The following is a 27,937-nucleotide window of genomic DNA, read 5'->3' on the forward strand; positions in this document are numbered from 1 at the left end:
CACTTGGAATCACTCTAAAAAATTATACCAGTCCATCCAAGGACTTCATCTTGGTAGAGGGGACCCTACAAGAGTTTTAGGGTATGTCTACTAATCAATAAAATTTTTAGATTTTTCTATTATTGGTACCATAGTAAGATCAACACTTGTATGATATGATGCAATAACATCTTCTTTATTCTGATGAGTTTTAACTTTATTTTGAGAGGTCAAAGACGAGCTACAACCTCAACAAAGAATATGTTTTTTGGAGCGGCAATCCTTGTGTTGCATCTTTATCTTCTGGCAGGTTGATTTTAGTTTTTTCTTCTTCATACATTGATTTATGCATCTCATCCTCTGCTTCTTCTGAGGGTTATATTACTTTACATTCATATCACTATGCCTTTTCTCTAACAGTGCTTCCCTAATCAATAAGCCCTAAGACCATAACTCGATGCTTGTATGACCTTTCCACATTGAAGAGTTAGGATTTCTCCAGAATGGTTTGTAGTGCAGTTAATCTAGCTCAACATTCTAAAAAAAGCATAAAGATTCTCTTTTTCTCTTTCAAGAAACAATTACGTCCCGAATAACACTCTTGCCCAATAACATTAGTATCATAACCATTTAGAGTGAAAATGGCTTCTTTATCGCTGTTCTCATTTCTTGCCATGCCATTCATCTTAGCAATGGCTCCTTGAGTTACCTCTCTGATAGGAGTGTATTTTTTTTACCATCTCGTGCAAAGAATTTTTCATGATCGTTATTTTGCTTATTTGATTTGACAGGTGCTCGCTGAAGAATTTTCTCAACAATCCTTTTGGTATATATCTAAAAAATGGTGTCATTGTCAATCTTAGAGAATGGTCTTGAAGGAATTTTATAAAACATCAATTATAGAGGATGCACAATATTTACAATGGTGGTGAAAGATCCATTTCTTAGATTGAAAATGACATCGCCTTTTTTGTATCTACCAAAGGGATAGTTGAGAATCCTTCATCGAGCACTTGCCAAATCAAATAGGCAATATGAAAATGATGAAAAATTCTTTGCCTAGAATGTTAAAAACAAAATACACCTATCAGAGAGGTGATTCAGGGAGCTGTTTCTAAGATGAATTGCATGATAGGAAAAGAGAACAATGACAAAGAAAATATTTCCACTTTGAGTGTTTATGATACCACTATGTCATCGGGTAAGAGTGTTATTTAGATGCAATTAATAATTGTAAGAGAAAAAGGGAATCTTCATTCTTTTCTTGAATGTTAATCTGGATTAACTACACTTCGAACCATTCTAGAGAAGTTTCAAACTCTTCAACGTTAAAAGGTCATACAAGCAACGAGCTTTGGTCCCAAGCATAATTGATTGGGGGAGCACTGTGGGAGAGAAGGCATAGTGATATGAACATAGAGGAATCTAAAAGAAAAGAATGATGCATCCATCCATGCATGGAGAAGAAAAACCTAACAATCAACTTGCCAAAAAACAATGATGCAATGCAAGGATCCCCACCCCAAAATAACACATTCTTTGTCAAGGTTGCAACTCGTATTCGACCTCTCGAAACAAATTTAAAATTATTACTGAAGAATGAAGATGATATTATGCTAGATCTTACAAGTTTTGATCTTGTTAAGGACTGGTATAGAAAAAACGGAAGATCTTATTGATCAATGAACATACCCTGAAGCTCTTATAGGTCCTCTCTACCAAGATGAAGTCCCTAAATAGATCCCTGTGATTTATGAGAGTGATTTCTAGTGGTTAGGCACAATAATGTGGCCTTCATAAATGGAAAAACAACATCTTTGGTTGTGTTTCATCCTATTGGAATGGGAAGACAAAGTTCATGTGATTGTCTATTTCCACAATATATTGAATGCATCAGGATCCATACTAAAAAGAAGAGGCTTAAGTTGAAGAGTGAGCTTGGTACTTTGTTTTTCCTTTGGAGGTTTGACCGCATGAGGGAGAAAGTTTCACTTTCATTGATAATTGAGAAGGAAGAAAGGTTCAAAAATTCAATAAGGTTTGTGTTAAAAAAGAAATTATGGAGGAACCATAAGAGGCCATTCCCATCCAAGACTTGGAATATATTGTCTAGCTATTACTCCAGTGTATTCCTTATCAAATGTCGGAGCTATCAAAACTAAGTCACTCCCAAAGACCTTGATAGCGATGATGAGAAAGATTTTGCATTTGCCGGCGGTAGTTTTGGCGCCAATGCAGTTCATGTAGCAAGCTCCAATTCCTCACTGACATGCTTCCAGTATAAGGTATCCACTGATATGGTGTAACATGTCTTGAACTTTGATGTTTCTGTTCTGGTTGATACCAACAAACGTGTTTTCTTGAACGCAATAGATATTTATAACAACTTGCTTGGCAATTTTGACAAACAATTTGGACAATACTAATGGTAATTTGGTTTTGAAGGACTGATCTGGTTGAACATCATGTGAGATGATGGGGCAAGGGCAAATAGTTCTGGTTGAACATCATGTGAGATGATGGGGCAAGGGCAAATAGTTCATAGTAGACTGAAGTGATATCTTGTTACGTAAAGATATTTCTTGAATATTGGAAAATAGTACATTATCATAGTTTTAAATAAGTTACATACAAGGATTCAAAGATTTTTTTTAATGTTGTATGATTCTTGACCAGTGGTTTGCTTATATGTACTTGGGCAATCCTCCCGAGCTAGCTTTTGGGGTTGAGTTAGACCTATGTGCCACATCTTTATATGGGAAAAATCTATGTATACTTTATTATTTCCGAACCCATAAATGAGACTAAATTAGGTATGTTATTGTTGTTGTTATTATTATTATTGTTGTACTTCCTCCCTATTGAGAGTTGAGATAATGTGCATTGATAGTATGGTACTCTAACAACATAAATTTGAAGAAGCAAATTCTTTGGTCAATCTAGCTAAGTTTTGTTCTGCAAATTTTAAAGACATCATGAATATGAAATAATTGAATATCATAACAGTGGAGTGTGTTTGGTACGAAGGAAAATGTTTTCTTGAAAAACATTTTTGAGGAAAGTAAGTGAGTCCAGTTCTGTAGATAAGCAAATAATATTATCCTAAAATTATTTGAATATAATTTAGATAAATATTATAGGAGGTGGAGGTAGAGTTGGGGGTGGGGAGATAGGGGTGTGGGGTGGAGGGGATGAGGGTAATAGGGTGTGGGAGTGAACATGACGTATGTTGGAGGGCGAGAGGACACAATCAATTAAATGTAGAATTTCACTAGTGAAATTTGTTTTCCCTACTTCCATTAGGAAGGCCATTTTCCTTATTTTCCTATAAGCAATGTTTTCCAAATTATTTGACCAACTCTACATGAGAAATTGGAAGATATTTTCTAGAGAATGGTTTCCTTCATACCAAGCACACTCTAAATTTGGATATTAAGATCCCAAACACGTACGATTATTATATTTAGCGTTGAATGTTCTTTTTAGGCTTTGCTTAATTGCCTGTTTCCATTTTGTATGCAGCAGCAAAAGGTAAATTGAAAATTCTTGAAGTCTAAGAGGCTAGGGCTTGTGGGTTGCAGATTTTTCTTATACGTTTTATATGGTGATTGGTAAGTATCTTTCTGAGCATGCTGATTTCTCTATTGAAAATAGATATGTTAACATATGTTGTTACAACTTTTGAATATTGAGAGTATGGATTCTCAATAGATTTCTAAATTGTGTTGTACTTGCTGCTAGTCCCCGACATACTTGCTTATGCTTCTAAATGATCTGATGTCTAACGCAAGTAACATTTTAAATAATCTGAAGATCTTCTTAATAGAGAAGAATGAACTTGAAATTTCTTATCTTTTTATCCGCATTTTAACAAAATAAAGTAATTTAAAGTTGTCATTACTTATATGGTGGATAATTTAGTGTACAGAGTGTAGTTTATATACTAGAGATTAACTCATTGGTTTTTATAAGTATAAAGTTTATGTTCACAGTCTAAGATGGAGATTGAAGTTGATTATGGAACATGATTAATTATAAATTTTTTTGATTATAAGAACAATATAATTTCAATTTTTTTTGCTAGTACATTTTGTATGTGTTAAACATACCAAGTAGAGATAAGTATTTTGTATTGATCCTGTAAAATAAATTTCTTGTTCATAAGGTACTTATAATCTTGATATAGTTATTGCTACTTATTATCATGACCTAGGACTAGGCCTGAATGTAATGGACATACCAGACCAATAAAGGCTCGAGAGGACCTCTTAGCGTATCATCACGAGCATTTTAGAGATGTTTGCGGAAGAAAGACCCAATAGAGGAAATCCTTTTAAAATATAATATAAATTTACCCAAGACTTTACGTATTAATGACTCACATATTTTTGATAAGAAATTTACCTTGTCTCCCAAGTAAAGTATTAAATCAGTCAATTACTTTTCCTCTAAGTTATGTATATATGGTATTTCTTATATGGTATTTCTTTGATAGCAAGAAATAACTATAAAAGTTCCTACGGTTAAAGTTATTTACTTAAGAGTCTCTAGCCTACCTATAAATATGCCTGTGTCTCCATCAGTCTGGCATACTTTTGATAGGCATAGGCTAGAAAATTCTTAGGTGTCTCTTCCCTCTTTTCTTTTAAGATTTTAACAAAGGTGATTCTTCACAACACTTGAACAATAATGGCTGAAGGTACGTTTCTATTTATTTTTTCGCTGTGCATTGGCTCTGTATGTGTTTAGAAATTCAACATGTGGTATCATGAGTTAGCTTTAGCCATGTTGTTCAGTATTTCGTTATATTCACAAATAGTAGTATTGTTTTAATTGTACATTCAATTAGTGTATCATATTCTTCTTATAATATCTTAATTAATTATAAGAAATTTGAATGGGAGATATATAGGCTCAACCTATTCCCTTATCATATGCAAACTATTATCACTATGACTAAAGAATTACCGTTTAATGAAGGACATGTAGGCTCAACCTATTTCTTTGTTGTATGGTTTTTCTTTGATTAATAAAAGATGCTTGATATAATGGATTGCTTTGATGTAGGCTCTGCTTATTCAATCCACTTTAATATTTTAAGAATTACACTTTAAGTTAATTATTAAAATTAACTATTGTGAGATGTCATTCTGAGTTTTTATCATATGTTTGGGTTAGCCACAACATCCCGAGCATATGATATTAAGAAAATAATTTCTTTAATCACATAAAGTTAAGTGGTTGAAATATAATAATGACATCTAATAAAGTCTTATCATCTTATCAAAATAGTAACCTTACCTGACAGGGAGGTAACTAGTTTGGTTAGATTAATTGGAATAGATAGTAAATCTTTCTGTTTAAAAAATTATCCTACGCCCATAGGTATGGATTATTTTCTAGTTTTATTTGATTTACTAGTCTAATGAAGTTAAGTAATTCTATGCATGGGTGTATCCTCTACCCACAGGAAGGTTTAGAATTTACTTAAGAATCAGTATTTATGCAATTCATTTTGATGGTTATGTATTTCATAGCCTACGTATGTGTATCTTTATTTTGCACTACTTTTTCTACTACTCTATTTAACGAAAATGCTCGAATTCCAATGTTGTCTGGCGAAAAAATTACTACATGGAAGGAGAAAATCCTTCTCACTTTAGTGTGTTCGGATCTGGATCTGGCACTTCATGTGGAAGAACCATCTAAGCCCACAGAAACAAGTACGCCAGAGGCTAAGACTTTTTATGAGCTGTGGGAGCAATCTAATTGCTTGAGCTTAATGCTTATAAAGTCTCATATAAGTTAAAGTATTAGGGGTTCTATCCTTAACAATGATAATGTCAAATCTTACATGATGACAATTGATGAATAATTTGTAAGCTCTGACAAGCCGTTGGCTAGCACCCTTATGAAGAGGCTCTCAAGTATGACATTTGATAGAAGTCGTACAGTGCATGAGCATATTATGAAAATGAGAAATATTTCTGTTAAACTCAGGTCCTTTGAGGTTTATATGCCTGCACCATTTCTTGTACATTTTATTCTCTACTCTTTTCTTAAGGAATATGGTCTGTTCAAGATATCTTACAATACACATAAAGATAAATGGTTAATCAATGAACTCTTGACTATGTGTGTGTGCACAAAGAGGAGAGGCTGAACCATGAGATACCCTAAAGTGTAAATTTAGTGACTCATGATAAGAAAAATGTAATAAAGGGCAAAAGTGTCTCTATGAAGAAGAAGGGCAGTCTTGACAAAGACACTGGCCGTTTCTGCAGAAAAAAGGGATACTGAAAGAAAGATTGCCTGAAATACAAGAAGTGGATCTAGAAGAAAGGTAATTTTACCTTTGTATGTTATGAATCTAGTTTCATTAAAGTTTCTGATAATACATGGTGAGAATAAAATATTTATTCTGGCAATAGGACGACATCATATGTGGGGACTTATAGGCTCATTTTCTAAAGATGATTTTTCAATTAGATTAAGAAAATACCTTTTCTCTATCATATTTTAAGAATTTAATTTCTCTTTCTAGATTATCCATAGCTGGTTATGAATTTAATTTTCAATTGTCTATAATAAAACTTTTGAAAGACAATAAAGTTATTGATTTTGAAAATATGTATGAAAAGTTATTAACACGACTGACTATAATGTCATAACTTGCAGAAAAAAAAATTGACACTAAGTGATGTATTATCAATGAGAATTCATCAAGTCTTTGGCACAAGAGATTGGGACATATCTCTAATGATGGAGTTCTTAGAGCTCTTGATTTTTCCAACTTTGGGACTTGTGTGGACTACATAAAGGGTAAGCAGACCAACAAATACACAAAAGGTGCCAAAAGGATTTCTCAATTGCTTGAGATCATACATACAAATATTTATGGATCTTTTCCTACCCCTTGCTTAAATGATGAAAGATATTTCATCTCATTTGTTGTTGACTATTCAAGATATATGTATCTCTATCTTTTTTTTAATAAATAAAAAGCACTTGACACTTTTAAAGCTTTTAAAACAGAAGTAGAGAAATAAATTGGACCTCAGATCAAAATTGTAAGGTCGGATAGGGGTGAAGAATATTATGGTAGGTACATAAAAAAGGGACAAGTTAAAGGTCCGTTTACTGAGTTCCTTGAAAAAGAAGGTATAATTAAACAATATATCATGCCAGGAACACCACAAAAAATGGTGTCACCAGAAGAAGAAACCAGACATTAATGGACATGGGAAGAAGCATGGTTAGCAGATCAAGTTTATCTTTATCCTTATGGAGTGAATTCTTAAAAACTGCTTTGTATATTTTAAATAAAGTTCCATTCAAGGTTATCACCAAGACAACTTTTGAATTATTTAAAGGATGAAAACCTAGTTTAAGCCACTTACACATTTGGGGATGTCCAACTAAAGTAAGGATTTATACTTTACATTTTTTTAAAAAATTGGATAAACGAACAATAAGCGGTTTCTTATAGGCTATGTGGTTAACTCTAAAGGATTCAGGTTTTATTTTCCTTCTCATTCTTCTAAAATTATTAAGGCTAGAAATGCTAAATTTTTTGAGGAACATGAAGTAAGTAGGAATGGTTCAAGTGGTGGAACTAAAAGAGATAAGGGAACCACTTATGGTATCTTTATATACTGAAAACTTAAATGCAAATCAGTTAAATTCTTATGAATTACCTGAAGAGCAACAAGTTCAAGAGCCACCACCACTTGATGAGCCACATGAAGAATAATTTGCTTTACCTGAATTCATTGTTGAAGGATCACCTGAACCAATGAAAGTAACAAGATCCTCAAGAGTTTGTAGATTAGCAATTTCTAGTAACTATGTTGTATATCTTTAAGAGTGTGGTTATGATATTGGACTAAAAGATGATCCATGTTCATTTTCGCAAGCTATGAGTGGAGAAACTCCACACTTTGGTATGATTCCATGAAAGAAGAGATTGAATCTATGACTAAAAATAAAGTCTGAAATCTCGTTGAATTACCAAAACAAGTCTCTACTATAGGATCTAAATGGGTTTATAAAACCAAAAGAGACTCATTTGGTAATGTTGAGCGATATAAAACTAGACTTGTAGCCAAGGATTTCACTAAAAAAGGTATTGATTATCATGAAACCTTCTCTCTCCATGTCAAAGAAGGATTCATTAAGAATAATCATGGCATTGGTAGCTCATTTTGATTTAGAGCTACATCAAATGGATGTGAAAACGACATTCTTGAATGGAGATCTTGAAGAAGAGGTATACATGCATCAGCCTGAAGAATTTGTGATAAGAATGAAAGTCACCTTATTTGCAAGTTGAATAAATCTATCTATGGACTAAAACAGGCTTCCTACCAATGGTATATTAAATTTCATAATATTGTTTCTTCATACGGATTTACGGAGGACATCATTGATTAATGTATATACCTTAAGATAAGTGGGATTAAATATATTTTTCTAGTCTTATATGTGGATGCCATTTTACTTGTTGGTAATGATTTGGGGTTGTTGCATAAGACTAAACAGTTTCTGATCCAAAATTTTGAAATGAAGGAAATGGGTGAAGCCTCATATGTCATTGGCATAGAGATTCTTAGAGATAGATCTCAACAATTGCTTGGACTATCTTAAAAAGCCTACACTTAAAGATTATTGAAAAGATATGGAATGAAAAACTGTTCACCTATAGCAGCACCTATCATTAAATTTGATAAATTCTCTTTAAGTCAATACCCACAAAATGCATTGGAACAAGAGCAAATGAAAGACATTCCATATGCTTCACTTGTTGGGAGCTTTATGTATGCATAGGTTTGCACTAGACCTGATATTGTCTTTTTAGTAGGAATGCTATGAAGCTACATCATAGGCGTTATGCTTGAAGAACTTTACTTCAAATTTTAAAGTTCTTGATTTTATTGCAAGACCATTAAGATTATTTTGTGATAATTCAGCTTCGGTATTCTTTTCGAAGAATAATAAGAGTGGAAGCTGAAGTAAGCACATCAACATAAAGTATTGGATTGTTAGAGACCATGTCAATAGGCAAGATGTAAGTTTTGAATATGTTAGTACTACTTTGATGATTGCTGATCCCATCACTAAAGTTTGCCAACTAATATTTTCAAGGATCATGCGACTCGTATGGGACTTAGTAAATCATTACAATCTCGTTATATTCTCTAACAAATTTGTGTAGACATTATTGTTTTTATATACATGAACGTGCACATTTTTTAATTTTCATGTATTATAAAGTGATCATTAGATCAAATAAAGTTGGACTCTGAATGACTTATATTAAGATCATTTATAAAGTTGTTGGACACTTTATTTAGAATATATTGTACATCGTAATACATGGAAGGAAGTGTTTGATTAAGATCATGACTGCCATGATTCTTGTATTAATATATTCTTGATAAAAGTGATTTTTGAATAACTATTAAGTTGAGTGAATATGTGTTTATGGCCATATTGTTTATTTTCACTCATAAGGATTGTCTGATTATGATATGTGGGTCAAGTGGGAGAATGTAAGAATATTACGTATAATATTACATATTAATAACCCATATATTTTTGGTAAGAAATTTATCTTGTCTCCCAAGTAAAGTATTAAATCAGTCAATTACTTTTTCTCCAAGTTATATATATATGGTATTTCTTTTATGGCAAGAAATAACTATGAAAGTCCCTAGAGTTAAAGTTATTTGCCTAAAGGTCCCTAGCCTACCTATAAATACCTCTGTAACTCCAATAGTTTTCATCACAAGTTCATGTTCATCCCATAAATTCAAAATACAGTTTGAAAACTTTACCATCAATATTTGAAATATGTAAACATGCATGCGGGTTAAGAGATTATACATTCAAAAGGATACTTCAAAAATATTTGCTCTACATATCTTTTTGATATGAACTTAGCAAGAAACTCCTATAGAGGAACCTTAAGCTTGAACAATAGGTGTTCATGAATCTTGGAGCCTTTGGGGAGTAGAGGAATGTGTTTTGATTGTTAATATCATGCATTAGAAAGTTGAAAGGGTTTTGTATAGGCGGGGGGAGTTTTTGGAGTAAGAAAAAGACCAAAAGAACCTTAAAAATATGCAAGAAATCGAAGGAGGCACCATTGGAACATCACCTCTGTCCTCGGTGATATCGTGGGGGCTGGGCTTCGAGACACCTTGAAATAACCGAAGGTCCAGCTCTGTGGCACCTTGAAAACATGAATCTCCATTGTTTTGTTCATAACTTTTCATTCTGAACTCTAATTTACAAATGGTTAGTGGCGCTGGTAAGAAAACTCAAAGATCTTTAATTTGATATGTAATGAGCTGCATAACTCTTCATATTCTAGGAGAAATGCTTGTTTGAAGTTGAACCTAGTAAAATTCAATGCTAGAACTCAATCAGTAGGAGTGCACTCAACTTAACTCTATGCTAGATATTTCTTATGATCAAGATCCAAAGCACACACCACACTACAGGATTGAGCATGATATCTATGTATAGTAAGAAATCATTGGGTTTAGGCCTATATACACATGAAGAATGGCTCAAATCTTGGCTTAAACATTTTGGGGTGTCACACTTATGTATACCATTTATTGTCTTGATTTATTAAAAGGCTAAATTCTTTTGTGGGTTTACATGTCTTTTAATTTGGATGAAATGTACAATGGCAAAGTAATAGTTAGTTGTGAAATTTATGTCTCAATTTAAAGATTGATGTTACATCTTTACGAAAGCTTATAAATTTTCAAGTGCAAACTCAACCCGTAAATTTTATATCTGGCATATAAAATAATTTAAGCAAAAGTCAAAAGAAAATAATTGACAAATCGTATTGTCAGTGATTTAATTTATTTGATTCGTACATGAGTCTTGACACGGGGAGTTAAATAAAATTTAATAGAAGAATTCGTAATTTATTATGGTAAAATTAATTCGGAAGGAAACAAACTAATTCCATAATATGAAGCCTCATCAATTAATTTTGTGGTCACTGCTTATGGCTGAATATTAGAATTTAACTGAAATTTGATTTCTCAGTGAAAAGGACTACCTGAACTCCCAAATTCCCTATGGGGTAATCCCCCTTTTTTCCCCAATTCTTTTTTTTATTTACAAAAACGACTAGCATGAATGGGACACAATTTGGTTTTAGATTGTGTCGTTTGTGGCTATATAGAGGATCATATTATAGAAATGAGAATACAATATTTCTGGAGAGAAATACTTGTTCACATGACAATACTGTAGGGCTGGAGATTTTAGATTATATGTAAGTTTTTTATCGAACTTCTGGTTTAGATTACATATTTTCCAACATAAAGATTTGTTGGTGTATTCAAAATTCAGTTTACCATATTTCATATACTAATTATTTGGTTTATCTACTGAGTTAATGTAAGAAGTTCTCAAGATTAGAAGTAAGCACCTTGATGATGCTTTAGTCTTACAAAATGACGGAGTGAAGGGTTCCCTGAAGGTTACGCGAGCTTTTATATAATACCCTGCATTTTCGAGCTACAAATCAAACTGTCGCTCCTACGTTTGTAAACTCTAATCCCATGTGACTCATATTTAAATTCATGTATCATGATCTTTATCCTAGTGTGTTTAGTGATTATGAGGTGAAAAATGTTCATGGAAATCACTTAGAGCAAAGTTGAGCTAAGAGTCTTTGAATCGTCCAAAGTTTGGTAGTCGGTTCTACAAGGGGTAACTTTGAATGTGTATAACTTTTGATAGATGTAGAATTTTTCAGATCAAGACCCACCAAATTGTAGCAAATTGATTCAGCTTTCCAACGATACCAATCTCATCTTAATCCAATACCCGAGTAAAAAGTTATGATCATTTTCGTCAGAACCAGTAAGCCACCGCGATAGTGGCGCGTCGCGTTGAGCTTCAAAAGTGGGATTCTACTGATTGTAGCAAAATTTTTAGAGTATATGGTAGTCTGTGGAGTGCTTGGCTATGATTACTATTTATTCAAAATAGGGAAGGATCTCAAAATGGATAGTTGTGGTGGACATAGAAATTATTTAAAGGTTATGAATGGAAAGGGCTAGATTAGTCAATAAGTTATGGGTAGAGACTCATTGGTGTGAATGGAATCTGTAGGTAGTCTAAATGTATGCATGGGTAAGTAAATATGATGTGAGAAAGTAGGATATGTTAATAGATGGAAATGATTTATATTATAAGATTATGATCAACTATCTTTGTTACGTTACTTTACCTCATTGATTGTCTTTTCTCTAGTCGTTGTAAAATAGTACTACACGGAAGAAAGCAGGTAGCAGATTTTTGAGGTGTAGTTGTAGTGCTATGGAGATGATGAACTTACGGACCATAGTTAAGTGAAATAAAGGAATTAGGTTGATATTTCTATTTTGACTTAACTCTTAGTTGCAGGCATGAAAGCTTAGGACCGAAAATTTTTTCTAAGTGTTGGGGGACTAAGGCATATTTTAAGCCTCTTAACTTTAAAGATTTTTAAATTGGTCTTCCCGACCCCGAGATGTAGGTTTTTTAGTTTATTCATGTTTAGGGGTTTAAAGAGCATGTCTCGGGGAAGTTTTGGATTTTGGACGAGGATTGGGTCATGTTTGGATTTCGATTCCAGATTCTCATCGCGATAGTGGTATGTCATGATGGTAATAGCGGTGAGGCCTTCACTGTGTCGTGGTGACCTTGTTATCAGCGTTCTAGTCACAAATTTTATTACCAGAAGGGCAATGTATTATTTTCCTCTCATTCCAATTCATAAATGGACAAAGTATATCATCGGGCAAATATTACCTATTAGTATAGTATATGACATGTTTCATATGATTGGTGTTGCTAGACTATAGGATTGAACTATAAATATGGATTGTGGTGATAAAGATACTAAATTAATAGTTATTATGCATGTTTTGTAGGAGTAAGTAGTAGGCTTGGTTTGATGTGTGCAATAGCCGAGATTGACAACTTGTAGAATAATGAGTGGACGATTGTGATGTATATGCATACGTGAGAATAAAAGAAAAATGATGAATTGTGGCTAAATCATTAAGTGGTCAAGAGCGTGAGTATATGAGAATAAGTTGAACCCCCCTCCCCAGGTAGCATATTGTTAGATAAGGTTTATATATGTCTAAGTGTCATGTATATCTAGTCCACATTCTTGAATTTTGTAGTATGGAGAAATCTGGAGAGTTGTTGTATGATGATCTTTAGAGTTGAATTGAGAAAATATGGGTAGGCAAAATGCCCCTTTGGTATAGTTTTACAAATTTTGTTAATGTTATAAGTATATGAGTAAAGGTCTAGGGTTGGCATGTAAAGTAGTGAAGAATGATTTATTATGTGATAAGGAGTGTGGATGTGTATGCTAACAAGATAGCTATAGAGGATGGAGAAAATTAAGAGTAGCATTTTCGGAAAGCAATGCCTTCAGAGTATAGTTTATCAGGGGGAGTTTAGCGGTTATGTATATGACGATACCTCATTATGTTGAGTGTTGTGCTCGTAGATTTAGTGAGAAGATATGTCCTCAAGTCTAGGATTGAGACTTTGATTTAAGGGGGAGATGGCGAATTAAGATAGTTCCCGAATTTTCTTGAGGTGTATAATTTCAGGAAAGAGTCATGACAAAATCTATTTCTATTCAAGCAAGCTCCTCCTATTTCAATTTAATGAGGATATTCTATCAATGTTTTGTATATTGAAGTCGTGCCTATGACCATGGTCAGAGTTATCTATGCAACTTATGTTATGATCTGACCGCCAAACTAGAAGCAATGATGTCTCAGTAACCCAATCTTTCTAGTATTCAATCCCTGTGCTATATTGCTCTTGATCCATAAAAATCCATGTCTCATATTATGCTTGGACCTAAGAAAATATGTTTCTATATGTCACCGAATCATCCTATGTCGGGTTTAGCTAAAGCGATAAAGTTTATGCAAACTCATCACTATCGTAGCTCTAAAAATGAGAAGCAATATCTTCAAGTGGTAATCTATAACGACACGAACTAGGGCCTGAACGTGACGGACATCCTGAACCATGAAGGCCCGAAACGCCCTTCTCTATTTGGTAATCATGCACAACATTCATATAATAAAGAAGATGCGGAAACATAATCTGCTACAGAAACATGGTCAACTCTGAATTCAAAAAAAGTATGGAAATTGCAAATCAACTACATCTAAATAACATCTGACTCAGTCTGCGAAATCTCTACTACATGAAAATCTGACAACTGTCTGAAATTGGGACAAGGCCCCCAGTAGACCAAAACTGAAATAAGTGACATAATCTGAAAAGACAGGCCTTCTGGAATAGAGAAGACTTACTACTGCACAATCTGATCAGCTATCTGAATTATCTACTGCTTATCTAGACCCCTAGACTGAGCCTCAGAACCTGAGAGATGGGAAGGGGGGGGGGGGTCAATACAGATGTACTGGTATGCAGAGCATATCCAAAATAATCATTTATTATTCAACATATATGAGAGCAATTTAAAATAGTTCATAAACATATCGTATAGTAAGAATTCACATGGGCATTTTAAAGACTCTGTAAAAATCATCTCAACTCTGAGAAATCTATGTTACTCTGCGCTAGGTGGTATACCCTACAACTCTGAAAAATTCCATGGGCTATATGAAAACTGCCATTAACTCGGCAGCGAAGCCCCCAACCCAAGTGTGCCGCAAGGGTCGGAGTCTCTGAATCTACTACGGCACACGACCATCGCCAGCGTACAATAATAATCTACCCATATCGGAAAATACGATTTCAGGGTAAGAGTTGCTTGAACTCGCGCCTATCAAAACTTGCTGTCTCTGAAAACATACTCTGAAAACATGTTCTTAAAACATACTCTGAAAACATATTCTGTTATGGCATAAATACATATGGTATCGTCATAACATTGACTTGCAAGTCACATCTCTGAGCCATTATTAATCTGTCATAAATCTCTGTTTTCAAAACATAAGTTTTGGGACCACCATTTCAATAAGTCAATTCACAGAAACTCTTTCTCAAACCTCATGTAAACACATGCAAGGAACTCATCTTTGTCAAGTATTTCAGTAGTACAGTACAAAGTGGTCATGTCAAAGTTCTCAATTTACAATAATTCTTTCTCTTAAACACAAGAACACATTTATATCAAGAAACAACCTCAATAATTTCAAATCATGCTCAAATGCTATAATATTGCGAAAACATCTTTCAAATCACAAAACCATAGTCTTTAATTCAATACACGAGAGGGAGTTCATGATTTATACTCTCAATGATCTTAAATCTCAAATTCCATACATATACGTATACATGTAAATCAATTTAGGGGATAGGACCACAAGGTCAAAACAATAGTAACATTAAAACACATGGAGTATGTAATTTAGAACATAGATTCCAAAACCCCTTTGAAATTCATGCATAAAAATCTAAAAATCATGCTCTAGTGATTTTAAGCCCATGTAGTTTTTAGGATAAACATCACATACCTCTATCTAGAAATTTAAAGGATGCTTCTTGATGCACACGGCTTGGGGATTCCAAATCTTTAATTTGTTTTGAAAACCTACGGTTGAATCTTGAGTTTCTTGGAGGAGAAGTATATGAACTAGGGTTTTTGTTTTGAGGAAAATCTTGAGAATATCATATATTTCTACTGTTTGGACATTTTAATAGGCTTGGAAAAAGTCCAAATTAACCTTGTTAACATCTGAACGAAGCTGGAAAAATTAAACTGGGAACCCGATTTTATGGGCCACCGTGACGTACCACTATTGCGGTGGCTCACTGGAAATTGACAAATGGGAAATTGGGATCCTCCGCGATGCGCAAATACTGCAATGTCCCACTATAATTTGACAATTGCTAATTAAACCCTCTTCGCGGCGCGCTAAACACCAGAATGACGATATTTTTTGACTATCACATAAAATAGCCATAACTTCTTCACCGAGTGTCCGTTTTGGACTAATCTTATATCGATGGAAAGCTTATTCAATTATATACGTAATGAAAGTTGAAATCTAATGGATTCCACTGGTAAAAAAAGTATAAACCATTCTAGAAGCCAATGCTTGATATTTTAGGGATAAAGTTTAGCTAAAAACACTTTGGGGCGTTACAATATCCCCCCTTGGGAACATTCGTCCCCGAATGTTGACGCGGGATACAAACAAGTCTAATTTCAAGCATACTAAGGAATAGAAAGAATAAGGCAAGGATTGTACCTTCCATTTCGTCATCCATTGGATAAAAAAGGTTTGGGTATCTAGCTCTCATGTCAACTTCTAATTCCCAAGTCGCTTCTTCAATTTTTTGGTTTCTCCACAACACTTTAACTGAGGCTATCTCTTTGTTCCTTAATATTCTAACTTGGCAATCCAAAATCTCTACAGGCTTTTCTTCATAGGATAAGGAGTCTGTCACATTGATTTCTTCGACAGGCAATACTAAAGAATGGTCTCCAATACACCTTTTCAACATAGATATACGAAATACCGGAAGAACCGAACCCAAACTAATTGGCAATTCTAACTCATACGCCACTCCACCTATCCTTCTCACAATCTGATATGGTCCTATATAGCGAGGACTTTGCTTACCTTTCTTCCCGAATTGTATGACTCCCTTCATGGGAGAAACCTTGAGAAACACCCAATCTCCTACCTCAAACTCTAGATCTCTTCTCCTAATATCGGCGTAGGAATTTTGACAACTCTGAGATGTCTTAAGTCATTCTCTAATGACTTTTACATCCTCTATTGCCCGATGAATAAGATCAGGCCCAAATATCTGCATCTCACCTACTTCATACCATCCTATTGGTGACCTACATCTTCTCCCATACAATGCCTTAAATGGTGCCATCTTAATACCGGAATGGAAACTATTATAATATGTGAACTCTATCAATGGAAAGTGATCTACCCAACTACCTTTAAAATCAATCACGTAGGCCCTCAACATATCCTCAAGGTTATGGATGGTGCGCTCAGCTTGCCCATCTGTCTGAGGGTGGAAAGCCGTGGTCAAATTTACTTGGGTACCTAAACCCTTTTGAAATTATCTCCAAAACTGTGAAGAAAATTGTGTACCTTTTTCAGATATGATGGACACAGGTGACCCATGCAAACAAACTATTTCTACAATGAACAGCTTGGCATAATCCTCTCCCAAATAATTTGTCCTGACAGGTAGAAAGTGAGATGACTTGGTCAACCTATCTACAATCACCCAAATGGAATCATACTAGTTTTGGGACCTCGAAAGTACTGTAATGAAGTTCATATTAATCATCTACCACTTCCACAAAGGCAAATCTATCTCTTGAGAAGAACCACCTGGCCTCAAATGTTCCACTTTAACTTGTTGACAATTCAAACACTTGGCAACATAGTTAGCCACATCACACTTCATATTATTTCACTAATAAATGGTTTTCAAATCCTGATACATCTTAGTAGAGCCAGGGTGAACAACATACCTCGACGTGTGAGATTCGTCAAGGATTATCTTCCTCAGACCATCTATATCTGGCACACAAAACCTACCCTGGTATCTCAAAATACCATCACTACCAATTTCAAATGACATTACCTTTAGTTGACCCATATCTTTCTTAATCTGCATCAAGATGGAATCTTCAACCTGCTTCTCTTTAACTTCTGCACAAAGGGAAGATTTAGCTATCTCATGAACAACCACTCCTCTATCCTCGAAATCCAAAAGTCGCACTCCTATATTTTCAAGTCGGTGAATATCCTTCACCCTTTCCCTCTTTTCTTCCTCAACATAAGAAAGACTGCCCATAGACAACCTGTTGAGGGCATCGTCTACCACATTTGCCTTGCTTGGATGATAGTGCAGGCTCATGTCATAGTCTTTTAAAAGTTCAAACCACCGCCTTTACCTGAGATTTAAATCTTTCTGCTAGAAAACATACTATAAACTCGCGTGGTCAGTAAATATATCAACGTGTACCCCATACAAATAGTGCCGCCAGATCTTAAGTGTAAAAATCACAGCCGCTAACTCCAAGTCATGAGTAGGGTAGTTCCGTTCATGTACCTTCAACTGCCTAGATGCATAAGCCACTACCTTACCATGCTGCATAAGGACAACCCAAGTCCCACTCGGGATGCATCACAGTATACAACAAAACCTTCTTTACCCTTCGAAAGAGTCAGAATAGGAGCAGTAGTCGATTTGTCTTTCAACTTCTCAAAGCTATTTTCACAAGAGTCAGACCACAAAAACTTCATCTTTTTCTGAGTCAGCTTAGTAAGTGGTGCAGCTATGGAATAAAAACTCTCGACGAATCTTTTGTAATAACCCGCCAAACCCAAGAAGCTCTGAATGTCGGTTGGAGTCATAGGTTTGAGCCATTTTCTCACTGCCTCAATCTTTTGGGGATCAACCTTAATCCCTTCACTAGATACAACATGCCCCAAGAATGCAATAGCATTCAACTATAATTCACACTTGGAAAATTTTACATATAATTTATGATCTTTAAGGGTATGAAGGATGATTCAGAGGTGATTGGCATGGTCTTCCTCGCTCTTAGAATATACGAAAATGTCATCAATGAATACAATGACAAATAGATCTAGAAACTGATGGAAAACCTTATTCATTAGATCCATGAAAGCTGCAGGGGCGTTAGTCAACCCAAAGGACATGACTAAGAATTCATAATGGCCGTATCTGGTTTGAAAAGCTATTTTAGGAATATCTGACTCTCTAACTTTCAACTGATGATATCCCGAACGAAGGTGTATCTTTGAAAAAAATTTAGCACCCTGAAGTTGATAAAAAAAATCATCAATCCTAGGAAGGAGATATTTATTTTTAATCGTAACCTTATTCAACTGGCAGTAATCTATGCACATATGAAGGGAACTATCTTTCTTTTGCACGAAAAGTATAGGTGCACCACAGGGAGACACACTGGGGTGGATGAAACCTTTATCTAGAAGATCTACTAGCTGTTCTTTCAACTATTTTAGCTCTGTAGGAGCCATCCTATATGGCGGAATAGGAGCAGAACGGGTATCAGGCAATAAATCAATACCAAAATCTATCTCCCTATCAGGTGGTATTCTCGGGAGATCATCTGGAAAGACTTTCGAGAATTTATTTACTACGGGGATAGACTGAAGAGTGAGACTTTCGGCACTAGAATCTTTAACCCAAATAAGATGATACAAGAAACCTTTGGAAATAAGTTTACGATCCTTGAGATAAGATATGAAATGCCCTCTAGGTGCTAGAGAATGTCCCTCCCATTCTATCACCGACTCATTCGAAAAAGAAAAGATGACTCTTCAGGTCCTACAATTCAAGGTGGCATAGCACGAATGGAGCCAGTCCATCCTTAAGATGGCATCAAAATCAACCATATCAAGTTCTATGAGATCTGCCTCAGTATCCCGGCTGAAAATAGACACAACACAATTTCTATACACCCTTTTAGCCATAATAGAATCTCCCATTGGGATGGAAACCAAAAAAGGTTTAGCAATCACATCAGTCTCAAACCCAAATCCAATAGCCACGTATGGGGTCATATAAGACAATGTAGACCCAGGATCCAGTAATACATACACATCACGAGAAAAGATTTACAACGTACCGGTGACTATATCTGGTGAGGCTTTTGCTTCCTAGCGATTGGTCAAAGCATACAACCGGTTTCGACCATTTTCGGCGGCTGAAGTGGCACCCTTCTGAGGTGGTGGTCCAGATGAATTCGCCTGTGAAATGGATCCTCCAACATTACTCTTTACTGCCGGATAGTCTCTCTGGATATGGCCTGGCTGGCCACATGAATAACACACCAAAGCGCCAAACTGACATCTCTCTGGATGATTCCTCCCGCATCTCCCACAGCACAGATAGGACCAAGAGGTCTGGGCTACACTTCCCTGCACTCCATACCCTGCATCCTTGGCCCCTGACTAGACTGAAAATTCTGGGTGCGCTGCTCAGCTGTGGGTCTGGACATTGGAGCACTAGCTGTCGACTGTGAATTACCCCAATTCTTTTTTTTTTTGCCATTTTCCACCCCAATTACCGGTCTGCTATTGACTATGACTCTGGTCTTCGCTCTGGATCTCTTTGCCTGCCTGTCCTTTTCCCTAAATTTGACTATCTTCTTCTTCTTCTCCTCAACTTGCTGAATGTGGACTGACAGTCTAGCAAAGTCCATATCCCTGTTCAACATAGCTCCCTGACACTCAAGTACCAGATCATCTGAAAGGTCGGAAGCAAACTTCCTCATTTGGGCCCTTATACTACTCATCTCAGGAGCATAATGGGCCAGCTGGTTAAACTTTAAAGTATACTCCTGAACACTCATCTTACCCTACTTAAGGCTCATGAACTCCTCAGCTTTAGCTTCCCTCATCTCCAGAGGAAAGAATCGGTCAAGAAAAACTTCCACGAACTTATCCCTATCTGTGGGCTCAGCACTGTCACCCTTCGTATCTTTCCACTCGTTGTACCATTAGTTCGCTATATCCTTTAACTGGTATGCTGCTAGCTCAACACCCTCCAAATGATCAACATACATTACTTTGAAAATTTTCTCTATTTCGTCTACGAACTCCTGCGGGTCCTCTTCTAACTTAGCGCCGGAGAACTTGGGCGCGTTCATTCTCATGAACTGGCCCACTCTAGTAACTTCAGAAGTAACAGATGTAGACCCAATATCCTCCGACCTTTGAGTTTATATGGCTACTAGCTGTGTAAGCATGTGAATAGATTGTTTGAATTCAACATTAGAAACCTCTCCTTCATGAGGCTGAGTGCGATTGGCCCCCGTACGGGGAGCTCTGGGAGAAATGGTCGGTACAGAAGGTACTCCTGGAGTAGGAACAGGTTCTGAGGTATAAGCTTTGTTACGGGTCTGCATCCCATGGGTGGGACGGACTTCATCATCCTGAGCATTAACGTTGGTGCAACGGGAAGGCATCGTTGGTTTTCTGAAAAGCAAGAGAACATTGATTAGGGGATAGATTAGACTCTGAAGCACGAACTAAATCACAAAGAAGAGGAACATTCTTAAATGCCTAGTAGCCTCCTGCTTATAAGTGCGGCGCGCTACACACCCATAAATAAGACTCTACCCAATGCGATTTTGTAGATAACCTAGGACCATAAACTTGACTCTGATACCAAGTTTATCACAACTCGAACTAGGGCCTAGCCATGACGGACATCCTAAACCATGAACGCCCGAAACACCCTTCTCTATCTGGTAATCATGCACAACATTCATATAATAAAGAAGATGTAAAAACATAATCTTCTATGAAAACATGGTTAACTCTGAATTCAGCATAAGTATGGAAACTATAAATCTACTACATCTAAATAATATCTGACTCAGTTTGCAAAATCTCTACTACATGAAAATTGACAACTGTTTGAAACTGGGACAAGGCCCCCAGTAGACCAAAACTGAAATAAGTGACATAATATGAAAAAACAGGCCTTTTGGAATAGAGAAAGCACACTACTGCACAATCTAATCAGTTGTCTGAATTATCTACTGCTTATTTGGACCACTATATTGAGTCTCAGAACATGAGAGATAGGGGGAGGGGGGGTCAATACAAATGTACTGGTACGCAGAGCTTATCCAAAGTAATTATTTATTATTCAACATATATGAGAGCAATTTAAAATAGCTTATAAACATATCATATAGTAAGAATTCACATGGGCATTTTAAAGACTCTGTAAAAATCATTTCAATCCTGAGAAATCTGTGTTACTTCTGCTCTAGGTGGTATACCCTACAACTCTGAAAAATTCCATGGGCTATATGGAAACTGCCATTAACTCGACAGTGAAGCCCCCAATCCAAGTGTGCCATAAGGATCGGAGTCTTTGAATCTACTACGCCACACGGCTGTCACCAGTATACAATAATAATCTACCCGTATCGGCAAATACGGTTTCAGGTTAAGAGTTGTTTAAACTCGCACCTTGTTTGAGTAACCACCTAACTCTCTTTAAGACCATTTTTGAAACTCTATCAAAACATGCAGTCTCTGAAAACATACTCTGAAAACATTCTCTAAAAACATACTCTGAAAACATACTCTAAAAACATACTATGTTATGGCATAAATACATATGGTATCGTCATACTATTGACTTGCAAGTCACATCTCTGAGCCATTATTAATCTGTTGTAAATATCTATTTTCAAAACACAAGTTGTTGGACCACCATTTCAATAATTCAATTCACAGAAACTCTTTCTCAAACCTCATGTAAACAAATGTAAGGAACTTATCTTTGTCAAGCATTTTAGTAGTACAGTACAAGGTGGTCATGTAAAAATTCTCAATTCACATGGAATTCTTTCTCTTAAACACAAGTACACATTTATATCAAGAAATACCCTCTCAACAATTTCAAATCATGCTCAAATGCTATAATATTGCGAAAACATCTTTCAAATCACAAAACCATAATCTTTAATTCAATACACGAGAGGGAGTTTATAATTTATGCTCTCAACGATATTAAATCTCAAATTCCATACATATACGTATACATGTAAATCAATTTAGGGGATAGGACCACAAGGTAAAAACAATAGTAACATTAAAACATTCAGAGTACGTAATTTAGAACATAGATTCCAAAACTCCTTTGAAATTCATGCATAATCATGCTTTAATGGTTTTAAGACCATGTTATTTTTAGGATAAACTCCATGTACCTCTATATCAAAATTTAAAGGATTCTTCTTGATGCCCACGGCTTGGGGATTCCAAATCTTTAATTTGTTTTGAAAACCCACGGTTGAATCTTGAGTTTCTTGGAGGAGAAGTATATGAGCTAGAGTTTTTGTTTTGAGGAAAATCTTGAGAATATCATATATTCTACTTGTAGAGGTCTTAATATACTGTTTGGGTGTTTTAATAGGCTTGTAAAAAGTCTAAATTAACCTTTTTAACTTCTGAACGAAGTTGGAAAAATTAAACTGGGAACCCAATTTTATGGGCCACCGCGACGCGCCATTATTGCGGTGGCTCACTGGAAATTGATGAATGGGAAATTGGGATCCTCCGTGATGCGCCACTATTGCGATGTCCCACTAGAATTTGACAATTGCTAATTAAACCCTCTCCGCGGCGCTAAACTCCAGAATGACGATATTTTTTGACAGCACATAAAATAGCCATAACTTCTTCACCGAGTGTCTGTTTTGGACAAATATTATATCGACAAAAAGCTTATTCAGTCATCTACATAATGAAAAGTTGAAATATAAGGGATTACACCGGTAAAAAAAAGTATAAACCAATCTAGAAGCCAATGCTTGATATTTTAGGGACAAAATTTAGCTAAGAAAAACCTTGGGGCGTTACATAATCTTTGTCTCAGTCATTGACCCCTTGAGTTCCAACTTCATGTTATACCACTCGTGACATATTCTCACATGTTTCTCACTATTCCCAATCCTAAGAACTCATGTTGAATAGGTTTACGTTTGAACGACTCTCTGTTTATGATCCAGACACTTGATATATGGAGTACTTCATGATTGTAATGTATCTTTCCCTCATGTCCCACCTTGAATAGATCAAAAAATATGGGTTATGATTTAGTAGTGTTTCTCCATTGAAGATGCTTATGCTCAGGTCCCTCAATGACCCTCCAAATGATAGTGTGATAGTTGTTATGGAAGAGTAGTAGTAACTTAGGAAGGGGGAGTAGATGTTCTTTAAAGTGAAAATTTTTATTTGATCTCTTTAGCTAAGGTTATTGGTAATGGGGAAAAGAATGGGATGGACTTTCATTATGATAAATAGTTAGGAAGTAGATATATATGGAAAATCTTTATGAAAGTGATTGACATTGCTGGTCTTAGTGGGGGAAATCGATGAAGTTGGTGTAGTAATGATAGGCTTGAATGTTGTAATTGATGAAAACATAACCCGTGTAATATGTGATTAGTATTCCATGAATTAAAACCCGATGGTGTTTGATAGTAATGATAAGGTAAATCAATATTCCTATATGGGGTCCCATAGCTTAAACTAGCACCTTTTTTCTCCGAGTTAGGCTTCAACCTAGAAATACCACGTAGTGGGACTCAAAATTTTGTGGTTAGATATGTGATGGTAGACATATAATATGGAAAGGACGAAGTATGTTGTTTAATGTTGGGGAATAGCCGAGTAGGGTCTTTAAGTTTAAGTCTATTCGTTGCATCATGAAAGATGGAGAATGCTTCTATCCCTATCTTCCACGAAACCTTATTTCATGATTAGTACCAATGTAAATCAGGCCTATTATTACCAAATCAACTCATGCCTTATGTTGTGATGATTATGATTCATAGAACTCATGTTCAAGATCATCCCTACGTAAAGTCTCATTACCTCATGCTTTGTGCTTACACGTTTCACTAGGGATTATCATGAAGCTCGTTTGATGCCTTTGCATATTCTGGTGAGGAAAAATGTTCAATGCAAGATTAAGTTCTTATTCTACACTTTCGAGTTCAACAAGTCCCTACCCATCATTCGGGGATGAATGATCCCAAGGGAGAGTAATGTAACACCTCCCATTTTTGAGCTAGAAATCGGACCGTCGTTCCTATTTGTGTAAACTCTAATCCCATGACTCATATTGAATTTATGTATCATGATATTTATCCTAGTGTGTTTAGTGATTATGAGGTGAAAAATGTTCAGGGAAATCACTTAGAGCAAAGTTGAGCTAAGAGTCTTTGAATCGTCCAAAGTTTGGTATTCGATTCTATAAGGATCAACTTTGAACGTGTACAACTTTTGATATATGTAGAATTTTTTAGATTAAGACCCACCAAATTGTAGATAATTGAGTCAGCTTTTCAACGATACCAATCTCGCCTTAATCCGATACCCGAGTGAAAAGTTATGATCATTTCCATCAGAACCAGTAAGCCATCGCAATAGTAGCACGTCGCAATGAGCTCCAAAAGCGGGATTCTGCTGAAAAATTTAATTACGAATGGTACTTTAGATTTTTTCCCATAACCCCCAATCGTGCTAACAATTGAGTAAAATGTTATTAGAGCATTATATGCCCAAAATTGCTCAAATCCATCAAGAACAAAATCCTAACTTCCCTCCCCATAGATCAAGAATCCATCTTTAAGTTCAAAATTTCCAAGAAACAAATCATGATTCGGGTCCTATTCTTCAAACTAAAATAACATAAGGTATGTGATACTACCCTAAACTCCATGGGCATAAGTTTTCTAGTTTTTATCAAGATCAAAGACCTATAATTTTGTTTACAAAGAATGTTTGAGAATATTTCGAAAAGCTTGTATCATGAAATTGTCTTAATGAAAGCATGTGTTGTTTTGGACTGATTTTCATGGAATTTAAATATAATTATATATATATATATATATATATATATATATATATATATATGATATTGTTTGTAGTGAAAGGTTTAATGGATAGCATGATTTATGAGACCTCCCTCTTACTGTGGATTTTTCTTGATTTATGTGATATGTGGTATTCACTTACATGTTTTGAACTTCATTGTCAATTGATGGTTATCCACACTTGGGTAGAGATTGTTTGTGAATTTATGAGAGAGGGTCATTTTGTTTTAGCTATATCATTGCATGAAAATGAAGAATTGCATAAGGTTAAATAATTTACATGGCCACCGCATATTTAAGTTATAAATCTTTTGGGTGGTTATTTCTATGTTTGGAATGAGAATGGGTTGTGGAATTGATATGAATGACTTGCAAGTCTGGGTATGACAATACCCGGTGATAGCATGCCCTTAATAAAATAAATGTTGAGTGTTGTGAAGGCATGGAAGTATGGTTTTAAAGAATTGAAAATTTGGGCTCAGAGGGAGTTAGATGGTTTCTCGAAGAAAGCACAAGTCATGAGACTCAATGTCGAAAATCGTGATTTGCCGACATGGGGTTACGATACCCTGCTTCGTGGTCTGGTGTACCTTGATTCATGTCATCCCAACCTAGGACTAAGGTTAGGAGCCCTTCTTTGTGGACTGGTGTACTACTATGATATGTTGATTGATTGGGAATATGACACCATGCTGTGTGGTCTTGCGTGTCTCTCTTACTGATACACCAATCCTTGCGGAAAACTTGGATTGGGGGCTTGAATGCCTAGTCAAGGGATCCCATATAGCCTGTGGGATGATTAGGATTGTAGGGTGTACTATCTAGCCAAGAAATAAACAGAGAATGAGTTACGATTTCCAAGAGATTGTTGAAGTTCTTATCAGTCTGCCCATGTGTTTTTACGTATGCATTATGCTCATTGTTTTATAAATATGCTCTCATTATGTTGTATAAAACATGCTATTTTAGGTTGTTTCACATACCAGTACAATTATATTAACCCCCTATATTTCACGATCTGAGGTTCAGTCTCGGGGTCCCGCTAAGCAGTAGATTAATTTTTTTTAAAAGTTGCAGTTGGTGAGCCTCCCTTATTTCGGAAGGCCTTGTTATGGGACATTGTTATATTATTTTGGTTTATGGTCCGACTGGGATCCTTGTCCCAGTTTTAGACAGATGTTGGTTTCTATTGTTAGAGATTTCGCAGACTGGTGTCATGTGTTTGAATGTTATGAACAAAATTTCATATTGTTAAGTTGAATTAAGAGATTGCCCATGTTTCCTCTTTATTATCTTTTCCTTTCTTTATAGTATATGAATGGTGTGCATGATTTCCAGACAGAAAAGGGAGCTCGGGTCTTCATGGTTCGGGATGCTCGTCGCGGCTAGGGCCTCGATTCGGGTCGTGACATTTTGGTGCAGTTTATCTCAAAGACTTAAATTTAAACATAATTTTATACTCTTCACATCTTTGCTCATAATAATTTAACTTGTTACTGTATTTGCAGTTGCATTTCACTTGAACTGAGTAACATGCTTCTAACACGATCATATTGTGGCTGCGACTTGAATGATTTCTTGATTTCACCAAGCTATATGTATTGATCTTGTTATCACATTTGCAACTTTGTTTTACATGAACTCAATATCATGCTTCTAGTGCGATCATGCTTTTGCTATGACTTAAATAATTTCTTGATTTCACTAGGCTACACATTTTTTAACTTGCAACAGTATTTGCACTTGTGTTTCACCTGAACTCAATAGCATGCTTCTAATGCGATCATGTTGTGGCTGTGACTTAAACAATTTCTTGACTTTACTAAGTTTCCGCCTTGAGTTGACGTCTTTTCGACTCATGTTATTCCACAGCCCAAATGGAACAATGCACTTCTAGAGCCCTTCAGAATTGACTATATTGGAAATCCCCTTACATAAACTGTTTACCATATTTCACCACCATAAGCTTGGCCCTGGAGACAAATTTTTGATTTTATCTTCTGTTGGACTTTACCAATAATTCACCAATGATGAAGTAGTTTCTGAAGTTGAGTCCTTCATGTCTAAATTGCCAGAGGGAGATCCGTCTCAACATCTTATTGACGAACTATTATTCAAAGCTGCAAAGAAAGCTGGTATGTAATTGCTAACACCATATCTATACATCGATTTGTAACTGCTATTTTCTCCTTTCAATCCAACGTGCTCTAGGACTTTGTTTGCGTATTATGCAGGGATTGATTTCCTTATGTTTCCTAACATACCACCTGGAGATCGTTGAAGATACCATGATGAAGTAACGATTATCATTATCTCTTTCGGAGGAAAGATATGGAAATCGTCGGTTTAATTAGTCATCAATGAACTAGATCTTATTCTTAAACTATAATTGTGTTATTAACATTTGTTATCCCATTGTGCGTGTAGTGTTAATGGTAAACATGTTAAATTGCTATGGAGTCTGAGACTTGTGCTTAGTGATTTTAAAGGTGCCAA

General features: G+C 35.6%; 1 pseudogene; it reads left to right on the forward strand.

The window, feature by feature from the left end:
• Window positions 1-885: 885 nt before the first annotated feature.
• LOC124887857 lies at window positions 886-27,934 on the forward strand (annotated as a pseudogene).
• The last annotated feature ends 3 nt before the right edge of the window (window positions 27,935-27,937 follow it).

Source organism: Capsicum annuum, chromosome 10 (assembly GCF_002878395.1).
Source record: "Capsicum annuum cultivar UCD-10X-F1 chromosome 10, UCD10Xv1.1, whole genome shotgun sequence".
In the NCBI taxonomy this organism is placed as follows: domain Eukaryota; kingdom Viridiplantae; phylum Streptophyta; class Magnoliopsida; order Solanales; family Solanaceae; genus Capsicum; species Capsicum annuum.